This window comes from Saccoglossus kowalevskii, chromosome 19 (genome assembly GCF_978046115.1).
Source record: "Saccoglossus kowalevskii chromosome 19, keSacKowa6.1, whole genome shotgun sequence".
Taxonomy (NCBI): Eukaryota; Metazoa; Hemichordata; class Enteropneusta; family Harrimaniidae; genus Saccoglossus; species Saccoglossus kowalevskii.
This window is the reverse complement of record NC_140659.1, coordinates 9453963-9471767: the sequence shown is the minus strand read 5'-3', so window position 1 is coordinate 9471767 and position 17805 is coordinate 9453963. Positions and strand designations below refer to the sequence as shown.

General features: G+C 36.1%; 1 long non-coding RNA gene across 1 annotated transcript in view; it reads right to left on the bottom strand.

Annotated features, from left to right (window-relative positions):
* LOC144353287 (uncharacterized) overlaps positions 1 to 16048 on the bottom strand; it is a 38958-nt gene extending 22910 nt beyond the window's left edge. The window contains exon 1 of the long non-coding RNA XR_013420770.2: positions 15914 to 16048. This is a non-coding gene — a long non-coding RNA (uncharacterized LOC144353287). The remainder of the gene's footprint in view (positions 1 to 15913) is intronic.
* Between the last annotated feature and the right edge of the window lie 1757 nt (positions 16049 to 17805).

Here is a 17805-nt window from a genome sequence, read left to right as displayed (position 1 = left end):
GAATATCCCCATGATGTATTCCAGTCTATACACTAAAAGTATGTTGCATATTTCCATAGTGTATAGTGCAATCCATACACTAAGAGTATGTTGCATATCTGTATGATGTATTTCAATCTATACACTAAGAGCATGTTGCACATCCCCATGGTGTATTACAATCTATACACAAAGAGTATATTAATGTCCCCATGATGTGTTCCAGTCTATACACTAAAAGTATGTTGCACATCCCCATAGTGTATTGCAATCAATACACTAATTGTATGTTGCATATTTGTATGATGTATTTCAATCTATACACTAAGAGCATGTTGCACGTCCCCATGGTGTGTTACAATCTATACACAAAGAGTATGTTGAATATCCCCATGATGTATTCCAGTCTATACACTAAAAGTATGTTGCATATTTCCATAGTGTATTGCAATCCATACACTAAGAGTATGTTGCATATCTGTATGATGTATTTCAATCTATACACTAAGAGCATGTTGCACATCCCCATGGTGTATTACAATCTATACACAAAGAGTATGTTGAATATCCCCATGATGTATTCCAGTCTATACACTAAAAGTATGTTGCATATTTCCATAGTGTATTGCAATCCATACACGAAGAGTATGTTGCATATCTATATGATGTATTACAGTCTATACACTAAGAGCATATTTTTATGATGTATTACGATTCATACACTACGAGTATGATGCATATCTTCATGGTGTAGTACCATTAATACACTACGTGTATGTTGCATATCTTCATGGTGTATTACCATTCATACACTATGATTATGTTGTATATTTTCATGGTGTGTTACAATTCATACACTACGAGTATGTTGTATATTTTCATAGCGTGTTACAATTGATACACTACGAATATGTTGCATATCTCCATGGTGTGTTACAATTCACACACAACTAGTATGTTGCATATCTTCACGGTGTGTTACAATTCAAACACTACGAGTATGCGGCATATCTTCATGGTGTGTTACAATTCATACACTACGAATATATTGCATATCTTCATGGTGTATTGCAATCAATATACTAAGAGTATATTGCATATTTCCATGGTGTGTTACAATCAATACACCACGAGTATGTTGCATATCTTCATGGTGTATTACCACTCATACACTATGAGTATGTTGTATATTTTCATGGTGTGTTACAATTCATACACTACGAGTATGTTGTATATTTTCATGGCGTGTTACAATTGATACACTACGAGTATGTTGCATATCTTCATGATGTATTACGATTCATACACTACGAGTATGTTGTATATTTTCATGGCGTGTTACAATCAATACACCACGAGTATGTTGCATATCTTCATGGTGTATTACCACTCATACACTATGAGTATGTTGTATATTTTCATGGTGTGTTACAATTCATACACTACGAGTATGTTGTATATTTTCATGGCGTGTTACAATTGATACACTACGAGTATGTTGCATATCTTCATGATGTATTACGATTCATACACTACGAGTATGTTGTATATTTTCATGGCGTGTTACAATTCATACACTACGAGTATGTTGTATATTTTAATGGCGTGTTACAATTGATACACTACGAGTATGTTGCATATCTTCATGGTGTATTACCATTCATACACTACGAGTATGTTGTATATTTTCATGGTGTGTTACAATTCATACACTACGAGTATGTTGTATATTTTCATGGCGTGTTACAATTCATACACTACGAGTATGTTACATATATTCATGGTGTATTACCATTCATACACTATGAGTCTGTTGTATATTTTCATGGTGTGTTACAATTCATACACTACGAGTATGTTGTATATTTTCATGGCGTGTTACAATTGATGCACTACGAGTATGTTGTATATCTTTATGGTATTTTACCACCCACGACCTACGAATATGTTGCATATATTCATGGTGTATTGCAATCAATACACTAAGAGTATATTGCATATTTCCATGGTGTGTTACAATTCATAGACTACGAGTTTGTTGTATATTTTCATTGTGTATTACAATCTATACACTAAGAGTATGATGCATATTTTCATGGTGTGTTACAATTCATACACTACGAATATGTTGCATATTTTCATGGTGTGTTACAATTCATACACTACGAGTATGTTGCATATCTCCATGGTGTGTTACAATTCATACACTACGAGTATGTTGCATATCTCCATGGTGTATTGCAATCAATACACTAAGAGTATATATGGCATATTTCCATGGTATATTACAATCCGTACGCTAAGATTATGTTGCATATATCCAAGGTATATTACCATCCATACAAAAAGAATATGCTGCATATCGTCATGGTGTATTACGGTTCATACACTACGAGTATGTTGCATATCTTCATGGTGTGTTACAAGTCATACACTACGAGTATGTTGTATATCTTCTTGGTGTGTTACAATTAATACACTACGAGTATGTTGTATATTTTCATGGTGTGTTACAGTTCATACACAACGAGCATGTTGTATATTTTCATGGTGTTTTACCATTCATACACTACGAGTATGTTGTATATCTCCATGGTGTGTTACAATTCATACACTACGAGTGTGTTGTATATTTTCATGGTGTGTTACAATTCATACACTACGAGTATGTTGCATATCTCCATGGTGTATTGCAATCAATACACTAAGAGTATATATGGCATATTTCCATGGTATATTACAATCCGTACGCTAAGAGTAGGTTGCATATATCCAAGGTATATTACCATCCATAAAAAAAGAGTATGCTGCATATCGTCATGGTGTATTACGATTCATACACTACGAGTATGTTGCATATCTTCATGGTGTATTACGATTCATACACTATGAGTATATTGCATATATTTATGGCGTGTTACAATTGATACACTACGAGTATGTTGTATATCTTCTTGTTGTGTTACAATTAATACACTACGAGTATGTTGTATATTTTCATGGTGTATTACGATTCATACACTATGAGTATGTTGCATATATTTATGGTGTGTTACAATTCATACACTACGAGTATGTTGTATATTTTCATGGTGTGTTACAATTCATACACTACGAGTATGTTGCATATCTCCATGGTGTATTGCAATCAATACACTAAGAGTATATATGGCATATTTCCATGGTATATTACAATCCGTACGCTAAGAGTATGTTGCATATATCCAAGGTATATTACCATCCATAAAAAAGGAGTATGCTGCATATCGTCATGGTGTATTACGATTCATACACTCCGAGTATGTTGCATATCTTCATGGTGTATTACGATTCATACACTATGAGTATGTTGCATATATTTATGGCGTGTTACAATTGATACACTACGAGTATGTTGTATATCTTCTTGTTGTGTTACAATTAATACACTACGAGTATGTTGTATATTTTCATGGTGTATTACGATTCATACACTATGAGTATGTTGCATATATTTATGGTGTGTTACAATTCATACACTACGAGTATGTTGTATATTTTCATGGTGTGTTACAATTGCTACACTACGAGTATGTTGTATATCTTCTTGTTGTGTTACAATTAATACACTACGAGTATGTTGTATATTTTCATGGTGTATTACGATTCATACACTATGAGTATGTTGCATATATTTATGGTGTGTTACAATTCATACACTACGAGTATGTTGTATATTTTCATGGTGTGTTACAATTCATACACTACGAGTATGTTGTATATTTTCATGGTGTGTTACAATTGCTACACTACGAGTATGTTGTATATCTTCTTGTTGTGTTACAATTAATACACTACGAGTATGTTGTATATTTTCATGGTGTATTACGATTCATACACTATGAGTATGTTGCATATATTTATGGTGTGTTACAATTCATACACTACGAGTATGTTGTATATTTTCATGGTGTGTTACAATTGCTACACTACGAGTATGTTGTATATCTTCTTGTTGTGTTACAATTAATACACTACGAGTATGTTGTATATTTTCATGGTGTATTACGATTCATACACTATGAGTATGTTGCATATATTTATGGTGTGTTACAATTCATACACTACGAGTATGTTGTATATTTTCATGGTGTGTTACAATTCATACACTACGAGTATGTTGCATATCTCCATGGTGTATTGCAATCAATACACTAAGAGTATATATGGCATATTTCCATGGTATATTACAATCCGTACGCTAAGTGTATGTTGCATATATCCAAGGTATATTACCATCCATAAAAAAGGAGTATGCTGCATATCGTCATGGTGTATTACGATTCATACACTCCGAGTATGTTGCATATCTTCATGGTGTATTACGATTCATACACTATGAGTATGTTGCATATATTTATGGCGTGTTACAATTGATACACTACGAGTATGTTGTATATCTTCTTGTTGTGTTACAATTAATACACTACGAGTATGTTGTATATTTTCATGGTGTATTACGATTCATACACTATGAGTATGTTGCATATATTTATGGTGTGTTACAATTCATACACTACGAGTATGTTGTATATTTTCATGGTGTGTTACAATTTATACACTACGAGTATGTTGTATATTTTCATGGTGTGTTACAATTCATACACTACGAGTATGTTGTATATTTTCATGGCGTGTTACAATTGATACACTACGAGTATGTTGCATATCTTCATGATGTATTACGATTCATACACTACGAGTATGTTGTATATTTTCATGGCGTGTTACAATTCATACACTACGAGTATGTTGTATATTTTAATGGCGTGTTACAATTGATACACTACGAGTATGTTGCATATCTTCATGGTGTATTACCATTCATACACTACGAGTATGTTGTATATTTTCATGGTGTGTTACAATTCATACACTACGAGTATGTTGTATATTTTCATGGCGTGTTACAATTCATACACTACGAGTATGTTACATATATTCATGGTGTATTACCATTCATACACTATGAGTCTGTTGTATATTTTCATGGTGTGTTACAATTCATACACTACGAGTATGTTGTATATTTTCATGGCGTGTTACAATTGATGCACTACGAGTATGTTGTATATCTTTATGGTATTTTACCACCCACGACCTACGAATATGTTGCATATATTCATGGTGTATTGCAATCAATACACTAAGAGTATATTGCATATTTCCATGGTGTGTTACAATTCATAGACTACGAGTTTGTTGTATATTTTCATTGTGTATTACAATCTATACACTAAGAGTATGATGCATATTTTCATGGTGTGTTACAATTCATACACTACGAATATGTTGCATATTTTCATGGTGTGTTACAATTCATACACTACGAGTATGTTGCATATCTCCATGGTGTGTTACAATTCATACACTACGAGTATGTTGCATATCTCCATGGTGTATTGCAATCAATACACTAAGAGTATATATGGCATATTTCCATGGTATATTACAATCCGTACGCTAAGATTATGTTGCATATATCCAAGGTATATTACCATCCATACAAAAAGAATATGCTGCATATCGTCATGGTGTATTACGGTTCATACACTACGAGTATGTTGCATATCTTCATGGTGTGTTACAAGTCATACACTACGAGTATGTTGTATATCTTCTTGGTGTGTTACAATTAATACACTACGAGTATGTTGTATATTTTCATGGTGTGTTACAGTTCATACACAACGAGCATGTTGTATATTTTCATGGTGTTTTACCATTCATACACTACGAGTATGTTGTATATCTCCATGGTGTGTTACAATTCATACACTACGAGTGTGTTGTATATTTTCATGGTGTGTTACAATTCATACACTACGAGTATGTTGCATATCTCCATGGTGTATTGCAATCAATACACTAAGAGTATATATGGCATATTTCCATGGTATATTACAATCCGTACGCTAAGAGTAGGTTGCATATATCCAAGGTATATTACCATCCATAAAAAAAGAGTATGCTGCATATCGTCATGGTGTATTACGATTCATACACTACGAGTATGTTGCATATCTTCATGGTGTATTACGATTCATACACTATGAGTATATTGCATATATTTATGGCGTGTTACAATTGATACACTACGAGTATGTTGTATATCTTCTTGTTGTGTTACAATTAATACACTACGAGTATGTTGTATATTTTCATGGTGTATTACGATTCATACACTATGAGTATGTTGCATATATTTATGGTGTGTTACAATTCATACACTACGAGTATGTTGTATATTTTCATGGTGTGTTACAATTCATACACTACGAGTATGTTGCATATCTCCATGGTGTATTGCAATCAATACACTAAGAGTATATATGGCATATTTCCATGGTATATTACAATCCGTACGCTAAGAGTATGTTGCATATATCCAAGGTATATTACCATCCATAAAAAAGGAGTATGCTGCATATCGTCATGGTGTATTACGATTCATACACTCCGAGTATGTTGCATATCTTCATGGTGTATTACGATTCATACACTATGAGTATGTTGCATATATTTATGGCGTGTTACAATTGATACACTACGAGTATGTTGTATATCTTCTTGTTGTGTTACAATTAATACACTACGAGTATGTTGTATATTTTCATGGTGTATTACGATTCATACACTATGAGTATGTTGCATATATTTATGGTGTGTTACAATTCATACACTACGAGTATGTTGTATATTTTCATGGTGTGTTACAATTGCTACACTACGAGTATGTTGTATATCTTCTTGTTGTGTTACAATTAATACACTACGAGTATGTTGTATATTTTCATGGTGTATTACGATTCATACACTATGAGTATGTTGCATATATTTATGGTGTGTTACAATTCATACACTACGAGTATGTTGTATATTTTCATGGTGTGTTACAATTCATACACTACGAGTATGTTGTATATTTTCATGGTGTGTTACAATTGCTACACTACGAGTATGTTGTATATCTTCTTGTTGTGTTACAATTAATACACTACGAGTATGTTGTATATTTTCATGGTGTATTACGATTCATACACTATGAGTATGTTGCATATATTTATGGTGTGTTACAATTCATACACTACGAGTATGTTGTATATTTTCATGGTGTGTTACAATTGCTACACTACGAGTATGTTGTATATCTTCTTGTTGTGTTACAATTAATACACTACGAGTATGTTGTATATTTTCATGGTGTATTACGATTCATACACTATGAGTATGTTGCATATATTTATGGTGTGTTACAATTCATACACTACGAGTATGTTGTATATTTTCATGGTGTGTTACAATTCATACACTACGAGTATGTTGCATATCTCCATGGTGTATTGCAATCAATACACTAAGAGTATATATGGCATATTTCCATGGTATATTACAATCCGTACGCTAAGTGTATGTTGCATATATCCAAGGTATATTACCATCCATAAAAAAGGAGTATGCTGCATATCGTCATGGTGTATTACGATTCATACACTCCGAGTATGTTGCATATCTTCATGGTGTATTACGATTCATACACTATGAGTATGTTGCATATATTTATGGCGTGTTACAATTGATACACTACGAGTATGTTGTATATCTTCTTGTTGTGTTACAATTAATACACTACGAGTATGTTGTATATTTTCATGGTGTATTACGATTCATACACTATGAGTATGTTGCATATATTTATGGTGTGTTACAATTCATACACTACGAGTATGTTGTATATTTTCATGGTGTGTTACAATTTATACACTACGAGTATGTTGTATATTTTCATGGTGTGTTACAATTCATACACTACGAGTATGTTGCATATCTCTATGGTGTATTACCATCCATGCACTAAGAGTATGATGCATATTTCTATGGTGTATTACAATCCATACACTAAGAGTATGTTGCATATCTCATTGGTGTCTTATGCACAATCCAATGGTTTTGCAAATAACATACAAATACCTTCATTAATTTCGATTGTCGGGCAACAGTTACGGGATACTGGAAACCTAACCTAAGTTGACACCATTCGCTATTTCGTGGCGTTCTATCAAATGTTGATAAATTAATGATCGGGTGGTGGCATTATGAGGGCTTTTCTGTAACGAACATATTAACTCGGACATATTGCCAATGTTAGTTCAGTGGTATTTATAAAGTTTAAGGTCCAATTCCTGTAAATTGTTTCGAATTACTGTGACTGGCGTTGGAACTCTATCCAAACGCGTGATAGTAAAGAAAATCTGAAGGCACAATTAATGAGACGCTGATACGCCAGTTCCAAGTAATCGGGTGCCCTGGAAATCATTGAAGTATGAACTTTTATTATATATTACCCACAATTCGCGAAAATTCAGACTTTCAAATATGTCACATAAGATAAAGCTTCGTGCTCCCAGTGTACAACATTAATAACTGACATAAAGTGGTATACTCATTATTTCGTGACGTTTGATGAAAACTGACAACGTCCGATGAACGAAACTATGACGTTCGAATCACGTGGCATATACGAATAATGAGAAAAACAAGTTGGCTGAAATAACTTAGTGTTGAAGTTGGCGAAAGCAACCACATGTCATAAAAAAAAGGATGAAGACAAATACAGTGCACCTACCAATGTATTTTGTCGGTGCTTGACATTATAGTCACATGGTGCTTAACAACGTGGGAACTATCGAACCACGTGTCGTAATATGGGTGACTCTCGAGTTGCGTCCCGCCATGAATCGCTAAACAGCGATAATCTCGTCCGTAAGTGAGGGTCATTAAGCACGGGGCAGAGTGCTGGCTATTCACGTACAAGAGGGAAAGATCACGATCATAGTCAATAGTAACCCAACTCTTTACAACATAAAAAGGAAAGATTTAATTTCAGAATAAATTAGTTCACATATTTCTCAAGTTACAGAGTTGCATTATAATTAGCATCAAATCAGAAGTAATCAATGATTGCAGAGTAATTGCGATGTGAGAGCTAAACAAACACAATACCATTCTACATCTACCGCCTCCTAGTATGGAGACGACGGGGTACAGAACGTCCCCCGTCTAAATAGTCCATACAAGCGTCTCAGCCAAAGCATCAAACTCAGACAAAGGCAGAGATGATCACATCCTAATGTAAGTAAGAATAAATTAAGTACAATATACCAGTCTCGTCAGTTGAATTAGGTAAATAAATTCGTCCCATTCGACGTGTTGTTGTTGTTGCGATGACGCCCATTCCTTTTTGTTGTCATTTACAAGAAATCGAATGGAAAGAATGTCGTACATATGATGACGGTTTCTTTCTTGAAATAGTCTTGGAATAGAGTTCTGCGTCTCAAGAGGTTGGAAAAGAACAATCGACAAAGGCGTAATCTTGGACAATGCAGGCAGCAGTTCTGTAATGTGCAGACAGTTTTGTTCTCAATAGGTGCTTACATCTATGGATTCCGAACATCCGTCATGCATGGGTGTCCCTCAGATGGTTACGGAGAATCAGCGTTGCAAAGTTGTTCTGCGGGCGCAAGGTCATCACCATCTTCCTGTATGTCGCAGTCTTCGTCTTCGTTGTGCAACAGTTCTGAGAGTGCGGTTATGTAGCTTTGGGCCATCTGCAACGTTTCGTATTTGGAAAGTTTACGGTCATCGCTCAGAGATGGGATAACCTGCCTCAGTTGGTCGAACGCGTCATTGAGTCCATGCATTCTGCGTCTTTCCCTAGCATTGGCTGCAAGCCGCCTCCTCTTCAGGACAGATACTGGAGTTTTTTCCTTGGTAGCAAACGTGGAATTTCCAGGCTTAGATCTGCACGACTTTCTTTGTTGCTCAGTACCCGCACGTGTTGCCAGCGAGGACTTCACATACGACGTTTCGCCCTGTTCCTCCAGCCAGGCAGTGGGAAAAGCCAGGTTACGTGCCGAGGCCGTATCACTGATGCTTTTTATGACAACTCTTTGATGCAGGCGAGTGGATTGCATATTGAGGGGCTTCTGGTGCAGGCAAACACAAACACCAGCAAATCACGCTAATACTAGTTCTTGGAGATCGGTTCTGGGGCAAAGACCTGCACGGCTTTCAGTATACGTTCATTTAAAAAAAAAGCGTGAGCAAAGTTAAAGCATTCGTCATTTGAATGCAGTGTGGACCAATCACATTAAGGCCAGCGGCATAATGGAACACCCAAACCCCAATCCCACAGTGCTACAAACATCACATCGGGGCTAAATGGATTTGCCACCCGACATTACGGAAATGCAAAACACTGAATAATATCGACAGAAGAAAAAATATAAAGAACGGAAAAAATATTAAACCTAAGCAAGGTTGAATTAAGTGTTGTGTATCATGGCAACAATAAGACACCGTCCTTACAAGATTAGATGAAACTAAACAACTAATATAAACACATCAACATGACAGCGCGTTCTTACTCCATTTACTCGACACTTACGTTAAAATATTTCACCCAAACTATCGTTACGCAAAAAAAAAAAGAAAAAAGAAAATAAAAAAAAAAGAAGAAAATAAAGACAGCAAACAGGTGATTACAAGGAGAGGTCGTAATAGGTAATAGAAAAACGAGATCGAAACAGATGATGGCAAAGGAAGACCGAAACATACTGATGGCCAGGGAAGGTCGACGCCCCAGTTCTGCATACGACTGCGTGACATCCCAGGTCAATACAACATAGGTGATCACATCGTCGCGAAAGCGTGGAATCAAAACACATGTGGGATTTAAAGAAGGAAAAAAAGCTACACGATAATTGCATTGTTCTTATAAAGTGTAGTCAAAACTCTGATCATAGCCCCAGTTAAAGAAAAAATAAATAAAGAAGCCCACGCATAGTGCGAAACAATGTCATATCCGGATTGGCGAAAAATTTGCTAAACGCTTCCCGAATTGCAATTCCTGGGCAACCTTTTTTTTCTCGTGTTATTGATATAATTGTTATGATTAGTCATTTACATAATTTGTTATAGCATTTTCTCTAAATGTTGTAGGTATGTTCATGTGTCTCCCATACGGACTGCTCACCAATTTGATGTTGTGATTGATGTCCGTGCTTTTACGTTTCAGAAAACGAACCCATTAAGAGTGCAGCATTTAGGAAATCGACGTAATTGTCCTCGTATTAGTCACAATTAAAAACTCAATTACAACAAACTAAGCACAGAAATTATAGTGTTGCGCACGTATACATTTAAAGCATATTCAACAGGTTTTTCTGGCGCGGAGAGAGGGGGCATTTATTGAATTCCACGCATGTGATCTGGTTTCGGTACTTGAGGAAGGAACAACACGCTACTGTACTTGGCATTTCGATCACGTACAACTTCAGAAACTCCACCTGCACAGTTACTTTAGTTTTTGTTTCTTGTGTACATGGAAATCCATTTTTATTCTAATCGAAGCAATACGTTATGTCAATTTAAAACGAGAAATTCCAGCGACCGTGTTGTGTTATAGGTTGTTGCTCCTAAAATGCTTGTAACTTATAGGGTTGCTTTTGTTTTTTTGAGTGACAACTTGAGACTAAGATAAAACGTCACCGGTGACCTATGAAAATTGGAGGCGATCGATATTATATTCATCTCCAATTGTACGTGAGAACGCAAACACGAGTGTGAATGGCGGTGTTACTACAGAGGGGAGAAAGGATACACACAAATAATACATAAGACTCTGTTCGTGTTCAGAAGGTCTTATGATGATGTCGCTCTAATTAAGTCACGTTGTATTTTTTTTCTCCGCGGTTGAACTATAACCACAATTAAAACAGTTCAGGAATAGCCACTGTATTAGTGATACCAATCATAATGTGGAGTTAGAAAGTTTTTTTTGGCTTTAGTAAAAAAAAAAAATGGTGGATTTAATTGAGTCTAATTTAAATGACCTGCATGTCGACCTTCATATTAAATACTGGCGTCTTCGTGAGATGAACATGCATGTTTAAATTGATTGTCGAGTATGTCAAAACACAACGCTAAACGCAACGTCTTCACATAAAAAAATCAAAATGTGAGACGTCTGTATGATTTCAAGATATTTTTTTTCTTTCGACGTCACAACAACGACCGTTTTTCTCCACTAGTAAGCTTGGTTACCTGCATCACTACAATGGCGACACAAGGCGGAACACAGCTGAATATGTTACCATGGCAATAACAGACTTGCGTTGACGTGTCAATGAAAAGAACGGAGGGGGGCTGTTATATACGTTACATTATAAGGGATTTGGAAGCAAACGCATTATGGGAGGCAATCGACAGTTTGAAAACTCGCTAAATACGTTATTAATGAACATTTCAGAATATGCATTTTTTGTTCTGTGAATTATTTCAAGGTACTGTGAACGTATTAATTATTCACTGCGTTTTAATATCGCTATTTCTACTGATAAATAAATCCTCCAAAATTAAATCCATGTGAACATGTAAAATAACAATAAGACAATAAAATCATACCAGTTTTGATTTTACGGTATGTATACGTACTTTGACAATTAAAATCAATGCACACAACAATGTCAATGGTATTAAAAAAATTACGGGTCCCTCAAACAAGTGTTGGATATTCTCACGTTAAATTGTCAGCATCCCACATGACAAGGATGAGTATTGTCTCTCTAAACACCCTTGATGCAAGGTCATGGTATACGCAGTTCAACTCCAGCATGGTTACATAATTCTTAAAAAGGTTAATCGGGAATTGATTCAACTTTGACCTTTGACACCACTTATTACATCAATTATTATACCTCATTTTTTTGTTATTATGTGGTTTGTAAAATATTGATTTCTATGTTAAATGACTCAATGTATTTCCTTGTGCGTGACCTTGGTTTTGTCACAAAGGTCAATGACATGAACCTGTAAATACATAATGTAGTTGAACACATATACTGTAACTGTTTATCGTGTAATGTATAACATTAAACTAAGCAACGAACTAAGAGGCCAGCATGGTTATTTATATATTGACAGTGTGGTGGAGATCGAATACTGTTTTGGCCAGTGTTTGGATTACAGGTGAACGAATGGCCATGCAGTTGGTTACGGGCAGAAAATGATAGCGAGCGAGACTTCGAAATACCAATACAACATATATCTGACGTGCGATAGGAGGTTTATTAAGTACACCCGCGAGATTTGGAAGTCAAAGGGGCATAGGTTCTGTTTTACTAATGCATGCTTGGATGGTTTTAGTAGTAATACAAGTCAGTCTGATCTCGTTCCATGCTTCACTAGTTGGCTGAACATCGCAATCCACCCCCATGTTCGTGCGTCGATGTTTCTATCATTATGCAAAGTTTTGTTGGGAATATCAATTATTATTGCTCACCATGTTAACGATTTTAAATACGTGAATAAATATAGGAATTATAATTTTGATTGCCAGTCTGTTGTTTACGAAACGCTCTTAATTTTCTAAAATCAACGACACTCCCCTTAAGTTAACCGATAGCAGAGGCGATCTAATATCATCGAACAGAATACTGTCCGGTAGCTATGATATATATGTATGGAACCGTTACGGAAGCCCCTCACAAGAAGACTTTCACTAAACATTATTATCATTATTATTATTATTATTATTATTATTATTATTATTATTATTATTATTATTATTGTTATTACATAACAAGGTTACTGCAAAACAATTGCTATCCCACTACGACGAAACTTTGGTGTACAGTTCATTGAAATATGCTTGAGTTTTCGACGAAGACAAAATATCCCCTATTACGGTGTTAAACATAGAAACAACATTCTGGTGGGGGCGGGTGCATTTTAGTGCGTTTAGCGGCGGTAGTCATTCATACCTTACACAGCACGAAACAAACTCTAAACTCCTATAATACCATCAAATACACGGTGCGCTCCGCTAACGAAAAACAACCCGTACAATTAAAACATTAGAATTGGAGATGTTGACACATTACCAGTTTACTAATTACTAGTCCAGGTGTTCACCGAATTATCAAAATGACGCAAAATAAGGGAATAACAAAACTATAACGCCACGTGCTACAAAAGTGGACATTCGGCTTCAACATTTTTAACTTATGACGCGATTCAAGGGATTTACAATACCAGAGTAGTGGACGTCACCAGATCGCAATGACACTGTGAGCAAAAACTATCAACAAAAGATATCAATAGTTCATTATGTTCTAGTAGTAGCTTAATACGAATCAAATAGATGCAATCAATATACAGAATCGAGTTGCTTGTTACGTTCACCAAATTTTCATTGAACAAAATTCGTTTATAAACAGCCTACTTGCACGCTTCGTGCGCTGAAACAATTATTATATACATAATTAATTTACATGTTCTACCGAGAGACTCGTGTTGGCTTGGGCTCTCTCTTCCCACGCAGGCTAACAAAAGTGTTGCCAGACGCACTGTCGATATCATGTGCATTGCACACAAATAACTAATTTCAGGGGGTGATTATATACGAAACATTGCGGGGAAACGCCTGTTAAACTGCGGGGTCAGAATAAGGTCCAACCTGTTTTTATTGTCAAGCAGCATCCAAGTCTAGACCAGCTGTATGCAAATGGTTGGTTAAAGAAAGCACCAACTAGAATACACTGCGCTAGTTTTTTGTTCTCCGTCTCTAGAATATTTTCAGATATTTGAATAATAGCAAAACGATCTCTTCTCTGTAGGTTTTTAAACTTGACTGAGAAGTACGTGGTCGAAAAGATACCAAGACATTGACAAATGAATGCCAAGAACACGTTTAAATGTGAAAATATGAGCCTTTAGTTTTCCCAATGAGAACAGCAGTTCGATTACCAAAAACAATATGACAATTTCAATTTAAGGTTCTCTCTAACACCTTAAACGGAGAACGGAAAGAATTGTGCTTCCAAAAAATCAATTTTCGCATACAGTCGTGGGTAAGATTACGCTCCGAACATGAAGATAAGCACTTTTCTCGAGTGTTTGTAAACACTACCCTGAGTACCTGGCATCGATTTCCAAGCTCTGTCTGTAGAATACTCGATGTGTTTGCTCAAATTGAACGTTTCACATAAGCGACGGAAGAGTCGAATATCTTCAGTGATTATACTGATATTGCAACATAAAGTAAGCTCTTTGAGTCTTAATACATTCCCCTGTTCACAGCTCCTATAGTTGTGCGATGTTAAAAGGAGTATTTTTTTTCTTGAAGCTACGATTTACCGATAAGCCTTGATTCAGGGACACTAAGTCAACGCATAAACGTCCTGAACTGATACACTCGCCGTCTATGATAGTCCAACAAATAGGATTTTCTTGTATTTGGCAAAGGTATACCATTGAACAAGACGAAATGTCTTCGAGCATGGATAACGGAAAAACGACGAAGAGTACTTGAGCAAATGAGTTGCACAATGAAACCCAGACGCCGTATCTGAGTGCAAGTAATAACCCAGCCATGTATACCACCATTGAGAACACATAGAGGCGGACAGACGAGAAGCAGGGCAATAAAAAAACAACTCGGATCGATCCGTGAGAACCGTGGTTAAGCTAGGCTAGACAGCAAAAGCGATAGGCGACATATCGCATCGTAGAAATCTCTGAACAATAAGGAACCTTTCCTGCGATGTTTTCCGGACACAATTTACGACTCTGAATGAGCGTTATATGCTTGAAATATACATTTTCCGAGCTTCACGTGACTTATAACGTTGAAAGTGCCACACCCCCAATGGAATGCGAGTTGATTCAAGCAATTTGTCGACGACTGAGAAGGAAAAAAACTAAAATTTGCGAGCCCTATCTTCGCCCTCGTGGGCACGCGATATTAACAAAGACATTGATTAAGAATCCATTATCCGTTCAGTCACTAAATTTCTTCTCCAAAATGTAACTGGAAGCAGGAAATATTGCTTACCGTGCTCAGTGCATTGGTACGGTGTTTTCCAAGTGAGATTTACCAGTTTGATTCCAACAGGATTCAGCTAACATATGAGTTTCCAAACCGCCATGCTTGCCACACTTCTTTGTCCTGGCTTTGTGTCCAAGATGCTTTGTTATTGGTCAATTATATGCTCAATTTCGTCACATGACCACATTTTAAAGCTCTCAAGCCGGAGTTTTGGCACATCGATGTAGGTACCATGTACGATAAGACTCCCAAAATGGCGCCAATTACAAAATTGTTGTCCTTTTCCCTGGACGGAAGGAATGAGTAAGAAGAACGCGGGAGTTATTGCTGGGTCCGCATGGTATGGGCATTGAATTCAGCGATCACTACATATTACTAAATTGCATATACGCCGCAAAAATAAAACGATCATTTGAGACAGTCGTTAATGGTAGCACCCGAACAGACGTTGCTGGTACAACAGAGCAACAAGGATATCAGTGACCAACTTTGCAACGACGAGTATTATAAACATTTCGGCGAAAGTAATAACCGATTAAACGCTCCCACACACATCACATTGCAACGTCGAACCTACCCACCGTGTAGTTCTGGTGAAATGCGACGATACATTGTCGTGGTATGGCAGCATGGCACCGGTGTTTAAACAACTTATATACCAATATTGTTGCCTAAATTCAACACATCCCATGTCATATTTTAAATAATAAATTAATATCAGCACATCCCCCGTTATATATAGACATATCATAATGTGATGATACTATATTTTAATATCAATATTTGTCACAATTTTGGCATTTTTGATTTAAGAACGCCAAATTCAGCATGATCGCAAACATTATATACACGACGCGATTTGTTTTAATTTGTAAAAAAACAAAACAAACTGGCAGAGTGAGATTGGATACAATATTATTAACATCTTTGTGTTATCGGAGTGATGAAACATCGCTCCGCCTATTATGGCATTACTTTTGCGATTAAACACACGCCCAACCCAATCTAATCGGCATAATTCTCACCGAGTAAACAATAATGATTAAGCACTCAACTCACTAGAATCACCCATCCAGTGTTTCCATAAATTAGCCAATCTCATTAATCAGGTCTGGTGAAAGATGAATTCCCTATGATGGTGTACGACATGATTTAGCTTTCACCAATATGTCACAGAATGTCAGATGAGATATACTTCAAAATTGTCAACGAGCGCCAATTCTGCAACGGAATGCCTGTGTACGTATGTATACAGTATTATGCACTTTATGAATAGGTTGACAATACCCATAGAAGGTTAGTGCGAATCCCGATGATTTGTATAACAGAAACAAAACATGACCATGCTTATAGAATCAAATATATGTTTTGTTTCTATGGCAATAATTCGAAATAGAGTTGATCAGTGTAAATTATACTTATAAAAGCAGGCCGAATAAGTTGAATGATGTTTCACGATCATGACATTTTCCTTATTGGAATATTCGCGTTAGTTGACATTATGACAAGTAGAGGTAAGGGGCGAGGCTTGAGTAATGCGCCGTTTTCACACTAACTTGTGTCTGCATATATGGCAAGCAGCTCTTAAATTGCGAACCCCAATAAATCTAACGAATCCTTTTAACCTCTTAGTTGAGACCTGCAATTACTATAACCTGTATGCAGGCATGCGGCGGTATTTCATCATGTCTCGGAGGTCACATATGTCGTACAAGGCATTTGTAATGATAAAGGCCACCATGCGTTCATAAAATCGTTTATATAGAGTATATCGTGTACTATAATTAATCGAACACTCTAGAAAACCCAGGCTGCCTGCCTCTACGTGTGTTCTATTTACCATGGCAATTGATGTGCGCAGTTAAGTTGGGGGAAATTTCCTGGTTTTCTAGCAACCA